Source organism: Protobothrops mucrosquamatus, unplaced genomic scaffold (assembly GCF_001527695.2).
Source record: "Protobothrops mucrosquamatus isolate PMUCROS unplaced genomic scaffold, P.Mucros_1.0 scaffold7306, whole genome shotgun sequence".
NCBI lineage: Eukaryota > Metazoa > Chordata > Lepidosauria > Squamata > Viperidae > Protobothrops > Protobothrops mucrosquamatus.
Window position 1 is genome coordinate 1 of NW_015393108.1, and position 7,924 is coordinate 7,924.

Consider the following 7,924-nt stretch of genomic DNA (forward strand, 5'->3'; position numbering starts at 1 on the left):
CTGACCTAGGGAGGATTTTATTTGGGGTTTATCTTTTAACAATTTGACAGAGACACAACTTTAAAATTTGATTTAATTCGGTTTTATCGGGGGGGAATGTATTTATGTTTTGTTTTAAATATGTTGTGCGCCGCCCTGAGTCCCGCTGGGAGAAGGGCGGCATATAAATTAAATTTATTATTATTATTATTATTATTACCACCCTATCTCCCTTACGGGACTCAGGGCGGTGAACAGGCGATAATAAAAACCACGATAAATATACACAAGTTTCTGTTCTAAAATCAAATTAAATAACAGGCCTGCTCTAAAAGCACCCCATACAAAACCCCCACTAAAACATAATCAAACTACGCCAGGCCGGCCGCACGGAATAGATGGGCCTTCAGGGCTCGGCGAAAAAGGCGCAGGTCCGCAACTGTACGTAGGTCAGGGGGTAGGTCATTCCAGAGGGCAGGAGCTGCCACAGAGAAGGCTCTCCCCCTGGGGGTCACCAGCCGGCATTGTCTGGCCGACGGCACCCTAAGGAGGCCCCTAAGGAGGCACCCTAAGGAGGCCCTCTCTGAAGCGGTACCTATTTATCTACTGGTACGTAATATGCTTTGAACTGCTAGGTTGGCAGAAGTTAAGGCAAGTGATGGGAGCTCATTCCATCATGTGGTGCTAGGACTCAAACCGCCAGAGTCACCAACCTTCTCCAGTGTTTTTAAGCCACTGAGCCACCATGCCTCAACAATATTATAGGAAAATTTGCCAGGTTGTTTTTTATGTTTAAAAAAGGTGTCTGAATGCGATCCTATGGGCTATAGAATGTTTTCCCCAACATTTAATTTGAAGCTATTAAATATTTCCCTTGAGTCGAGCACCACTCTTGGGGATTTCATCAGTGATTTGCTATTGCTGTCTTTTGGATTATTTTTCCCCATTTCTCAATCCAATAGTTCACCATTCCTAATGCTGCTTAGCTTTTAAAAAATGGTCAAAGTGGGTTATGTGCTAGCAACATTAATTGCTTTTCCACAAAAAGTAAAAAACCGAAGACAAATCTCTTTCTTTCTTAATTTGAGTATATTGACAACAAATCAGAAGTGCCAATATCTTATTACCGGGAAAAATGTCTACTGAAACTCTTTTGGCCAATATAAAATACAAAAGAATGATCTTTTGTTTGTTAATGAATTTCAGAAACACACTGTCTTAAGTATTTATGAGGAACTTCTGCTGAACCAATGTAGTTTCATTAATATCAACTGTACATTAGCATTAGAAAGAAAGGAAATTAAATGATACAGTCTTCATTGGATTTGGAACCCAAGATAAATGTAATTTTCATTATTTACAGATTTTGGAACTATGAAGGAAAATTGAACTTTTTAAAAAGCTGATCCATATCTGTTAAATAAGTTCCAAGAATTATCTTAGTGTCATATATAATGTCAGTGATTTTTCAGGCATGTTGCTGTTATTATTTCCAGCAATGATTCAAAAAGAATGTTGGATAGTAACCAGGACCTGTTCCTTCTTTATTAATTTGAAATTTTATTAACTTGATTCATACAAATTGAAATATGTATCTCTATGCGTATTCTTTTAAAACAGGTTATCTAGCAATTAATGTCAGTTAAGTATACAGTATGTATATTTTTACTGCTGTTTTAACAGTAGTGAGTTTTCTGTCAGAATAAACCATAATTTTATTGTTTGACAAGTAGACCTGCCCTAAATAATTAATTCATTTCATCTCTGTCGATTTTAGTCATTTGTAGACAATATTTGCTAGCAGGAGATAATTAAATGCATACTATTTTTGAGTGAACATCACATATTTTTATAACTTTAATGGCGATCTGTATGATTATACGAGGGCAATTTGGAAATAAACCTCTGTTTGGTTATCAATGACAGACACTTTTAGATACAGAACTTTTACTATACACATTAGAAAACTACAACATTACATTACTTTTTGATAATCGCCATTCAAATTGAAGCACGTGTCATAATGTCTTACAAGTTTTGAAATTCCTTAGTAGTCGCTCGGCACCAAATCTGGGCTATGGGTGTGTATGTGTGTGTGTGTATGTGTGTGATCAAAACATAAGCAAACTCACTGATGAAATTCCATTATCAGAGAATGAAATCAAGAATATGAATAATTGTTGTCATTTAAAATAATGAAACACTGTCTCATGTTCGTTTTTTGGAGACAATTTTGTAAAGCTGCATGCATAATTTCAAGGAGTACATAGAGAGAACAAGTCCTACAAGTTCCTAGACCCAGTTGTGTCTACTGTAGCTCGTAAAACTTTTACTGCTTTATCTTTGAAATCCTGTCATTTTATATTGTCCAAATATCACCAGTCTGGACAACAGTGCAACAGCATAATACATTGTGTAGCCATCCATTTATTTGGCAGAAAATAAATTGAAAATGGTTTTAGAATCTTTCTTGGGCCAGTTGTTACGGCCTTTTCTGAATTGTTTTATTCCTGCACAGGAGCAAACCTTTGCCTGAAATCAGCAGACTAAAAAAAATTGAAGCTTGGAGATTAGAATACAGATAAAGATTGATAATAGTTGGTGAATTTTCAGACAAATCCTTTCGTCCATGAATTACATCAGGTGTTTGTCTCTGCCATGTAGTGATAGTGTATCTGTGGAACTCAAAGCTAGCCAGAACAGAAATGTAGGGTGTTTAAGCCATAAATTACTTAGATATCAGTCCTCCAGAAAAGAACAGAAAGCTTTAAAAGAAGAGGCAACACAAGGTCTCCAGACTGTGATTAACCTTTATACATTTTCCTCAGGAATGTGTACATTGTTAAAGAGGTTTGACACAATAATATTTTATGCCTTGGGAGAAAATGGTGTTGATACAGATTATTTGCTCATAACTGTCTGTCAAATAGGAGACAAGAATTATTTAATAAATATTAGGTTAGAGAGATTATAAAAGGGTAATATTTAGCAAGTTCTTATACAGCTGAATGTTCAGTGGAAGAATGCTAATACAAAATCAATGTACTGTACATTAAGAATTCCACAATATATATTAAAAGGTTTACAAAAACAGAAAAAATGGTAAATTATTATTAAAATCTATATAAATAAAAATGTAAATGTTCGTTTGTTCAAAATCTTAAATCTCCGAAAGCTCTTCACCGATTGCTTTGAAATTTTGACACAACGTTGCATTCGAATACGTGTGTGTTTCTATATACCTACTATTATATAGATGTCACACCTGTGACAGGTAAAAACATGATATATTACAAACGTGCGCTTTCTCTTCTTTCTTTTCCATTTAACCAGACTGAGCCACAGCAATGCGTGGCTGGGTACAGCTAGTAGAAAAATAAAATTCTCAATATTATATTTATCGGCTGACCCCAATATTAAGAAATTTATCAAACACCTCTTCACCTTCCTCATCACCATATCATCATCACAGCAAACAACATACTTCAACTATTTATTGGGTATTATGTCTTTCATATTAACTGGAAGATGATGCAGCCAATCCAACGGCAACATTGCAGCCTTACAAGCCATTATCTAGAACTGAATCAGAGATATCTGCCTCATTATAACCACCACATACTAATAAATTCATAATCCACATACATTAACTTTTTACACAATATGAAACACTCAATCTACTAATTGGCTTAATAGCTACAGCGACAGGAAAGTCGGCCCAATTGGACTACATGCATAATTACCAGTGGCCATAGAGGGTCCCATGCCAATATTAGCTCTATTACAATGAAGTACAATAATAGTACAGACATCTTCCTACTAATCCACCTTACACCCCATTATCCCAAATAATAAAACCATAATAGCAACTTGTTTCTTCCTGGGGGCCACAACAATATTTGCAGCCACTTCAGCCATTACCCAACACCATATTTTTAAAAAAATCATTGCACTATCAACAGGTCAACTCGGAGTGATAATAACAATAATAGGATTAAATCAACCAACATTAGCCTTTCTCCATAGAGCCACCCATTCTTTTTTCAAAACACTTTTATTCCTACACACACTTTCATTTATTCCCAACATAAGAAATGAACAAGACATTTGAAAAAGAAAGATATGCCTTGCTTCTCTGGATTTTACTTCTGGAGATACAATAATCATCTCCCAAATCGGTTCATAGGCCCCAATAGTAACACTAATCACAACAATGCTTTCCATCTTGTACGTTCTATGAATTATTCACTTCACAATGGGTAATTTCCCATGCACAAAACAAAAACAATGCTCATCAAGTAACAAAAACCCTCACCAAACCCATTTTATGCCTAACTCTGAGATCAATCTTCGTAGGTACAATGAGAAGACACTCTATCCATAAATAGCAACAACACTTACTCTATCAAAAGCCATTAAAATATGCAGACTAAACATTACCTTAGAGCAGGAGTGGGGAACCTTGGCTCTTTTATGACTTGTGGACTTCAACTCCCAGAATTCCTGAGCCATGCTGGCGCAGGAATTCTGGGAGTTGAAGTCCACAAGTCATAAAAGAGCCAAGGTCCCCATCCCTGCCCTAGAGGGCCTTCTATTATCAACAGACCTGCTATTTATATCAAGCCACCAAGCCCCCTCCCAACACTAAGCCTTTTCTTCAATCAACTTACCTTCTTCAACATGCTCCACTGCACAATCTCAGTGAACACCACAGTTTAGGCAACAGATCACCACAGAATCCCTTCCCACAATAGTGACTTCTTTTCAAGCTCCAGGGTCAAAGGAGGGGTAAAGCTTTGTATCAAAGAAAAGAAATAAAAATAAACTGTGGATGTTGCAGAAGAATGTTTTTTTGCTTTTGTAGTCCTGTACTTATTGTCCAGGCTCTGAGAGGTCTCCTTTAATTATCATTACTGCAAGAGCAGAACAAGTCATATTCTCAGTACTTGGAGCTGCTTATATTTTTTGTGTGTGAATAAAGAAATAAGTTATTTATTTGTGCATAAACAGAGTGAGGGCCAGTGAAAGGGAGGATCAATGTACAATTGGAATTCTGAACAGGAGTAAGAATGAAAGTTTGCAGTGAATTGATTTACAATATGAGAGAAGTATGAATGCAGTAACAGTATGCTTTGGATTTCATTTATAGCACTGGATGGGACAAGACTGAAGCAGATAAAGCAGATTAATACTACTTGCTTACATGCAAGGAAACTGTGTTAAAACTTCTCCAAAAAAGAAAGTAATTTTTCTATTATGTTAGGCACACTGTTAAAACTAAGGGTCAATATTGCTTTTAGCATTTTCCTTTTGAAAAAAAAATCAGTGATATTTAATGTCTTATGCTCTCTACTATTATCTGAACACAGATATACCATAATTTTTCTTTGGAAGGCTGGTATCACGTTTAGAAATTCTGCCTGAGAAAAGCTTGTCTATTGCCATTAAGAATGAATGAAGTGTCAATCCACAAACATTTCAATATCAGCGTTGATTAAGTGCTTAAATGCAGTCAACAGTTTATGAAACAAAAAATTGCTTTAAGATAACATTCATTTCTCTTAAGAGTAAGTGTTCTGATCGTTGTGGTTCCCTGATTATCAAAAGAAGCAGAAAAAAGTGCAGAAGTACAATTCTCACTTGAGAATTGAGAACTGAATATTCCACAAGGAACATAAACAAATAAGTAAAAAGCAATGGGGTACTTAAGAATATCGGAGGGAGAAATGACAAGGATGCTGCCAATCAAGGAAATATCATGATCGATGTACTTGCCTCAGAGATTGGAGCCCAGTGAAGAAAAGTAGGTATTTTCTTGATTTCATCACAGTAGACACATCATAATTTTGACAATATCTTGGTTTGCTACATGCACTACTGTTTAAGATATTTGTCTAATATGAAGAGATAGGGACAATAATGAATAGGGGAAGAACGTATGCAAACTAAACACAAAGTAAACCTGGCATGAAACTATTTTATTGGCTTGCTCATGTGGAGAAAAGGAATGAAAATCAAATTGCAAAAGCAATATATGAAGGATGAATTAAAGGGATTGGAAGAAAGGGAAGACTGAGGAACTTGAGAAATTGATTTGGTGAGGCTGTGGAAAAGATGTGAGAATTTTGAAGAACAAAAGGCATTGCAGTGCACAGTTGGAGAGCCTCAAACATCAGAGCCTTGTTGGCATAAAGGTGTGATAATGTGATCATTGGTGTCCTTTTGTTCATGTTTTCAAGGTCTCTAGTATTTACTTTTGAAAAGAAAATCATCGACCAGACTTATGTATTTCAAGAATGGTTGTATCTTAGATAGTTACAAATGTTTTACAGTCTTGACAGATTGATTTTCCTTTCTTTTGCAATGACTTCTAATGTAGAGTTTACCTTCCCCCCCTTTTCCAATAGACAAATGCTTTATTATTGATTCTATTCAATTATTGTATAGACTGCAAGATCCTTTCCTTCATTAGTCACCACCTGATCAGCCCTGTGAAGTTCAATATTTTGTTTTATGACACTTGAATCCTTTTACTCTTGTTTGTGTTGAATCTTGTTTTTATCTGTGTAATGCACTTCCCTGGTTCAAAGGTGTTTTCTTACAATTTTCCTCTTTTCTTTCTTTCCTAAATAAGTAGAATTCATTGAACATCATCAGCAAAACAAGCCACCTCTCTGTACATCCCGAAGCCCAAATCATTTATAAATCTAAGAAGCCCATCCCAGGATAGATCTATGAAGGTTAAATTCTGGTTAAATTCTTCTGGTGCAAGAACTGGTCATTTATTCTTTTTTTTCTCTACATTTTACTCCATAATTGATTAATAAAGCTCCAAGTAATTCCAAAAAAGCAAACTTACTCCCTCACAAGGAACATTTTTACTGTAAATTGCAAGTCTGTTTGCTTGCCTTCCGTTGCCTTCCCCTCTTTTCCTGTTTTGTCAGTTGCTCCAATATTATTGCTGGTTTTGTGTTTCTTATTGTTTAGAATCATACAAATCCTTCAAAAGAAATGCTTTGAAGTCCAGAGGAACACAGAGGCAGCATTATTTTGTTAAAGCAGTGTCATTTTTTTTCCCAGATTGATGGGGTTGTTTCATAAGCTGCTCCTGGGTGTGTTTTTGTGTGCAAAGCCCTGTAACTTTTATATTTTCTATATATTTTAAATGCAAATACCTCTTGATGATCTTTTTATAAATGGTGGTATGAGATTGCATAGATACTAGTAACAATACATAACAGTGATAAATGAAACAATAAATTCACACCTCTGTATATATGAAACATTCATTTATTGAATTTCTGCATCCTAAATGTTTAGTAGAAAAAAGGGCAGGCATGGCAGATAACACACTCAACAGGGCAGAAAATGCTGTAAATTGAGGCATTACTGCTTTAAGTGTCTGGTGCAACTGTTGTATAGCTCAAAAATAACACTGCATTGTTATTTGGGATTGTTAAATGTTGAGGACCTTGATACAGCCCTGAGTTTGAAATAATGCACAGGGAATATGTTGCAAGAAAGCTTCCATGCTTACCTGTTGGGTCCTTGTTTTAAGGCTTGTGAATTTACAAAGCTTTCTTATTTTATTAGTGCATAATCTTGCCAATAGTAATTCATTTGATGTATTATTTAATTGTACCTTAAAACTGGTGTTTACGTTCCTTGAATTTTACTTGAATTTTCTGAGATTTAACAAAGAAGCTGCATTTTTGAAATGCACATCTGAAAATGGAATGTTTTATATCTGAAAGCCTTTGCAAAGATGGTTTCTAATTTTCTATAGTGGTGCCCCTTCTTAGCTGAAAAAGAACCCATTTGTTGCTTTTCTTGACAAATGCTGATGTTGTAAATTATACAGCTGTTCTTAGTATGGATTTTGCAGTAGCAAGAGCAATTTATAGGTAGAGAGAGCTGCTGCTGAAAGTCATTTCTTCTTGGTTTC

The 7,924-nt window shown here is 35.5% G+C and overlaps 1 pseudogene; it reads left to right on the top strand.

Moving 5' to 3' along the window:
• The first annotated feature begins 3,344 nt into the window (after nt 1-3,344).
• Nucleotides 3,345-4,090, top strand: LOC107300520 (annotated as a pseudogene).
• The last annotated feature ends 3,834 nt before the right edge of the window (nt 4,091-7,924 follow it).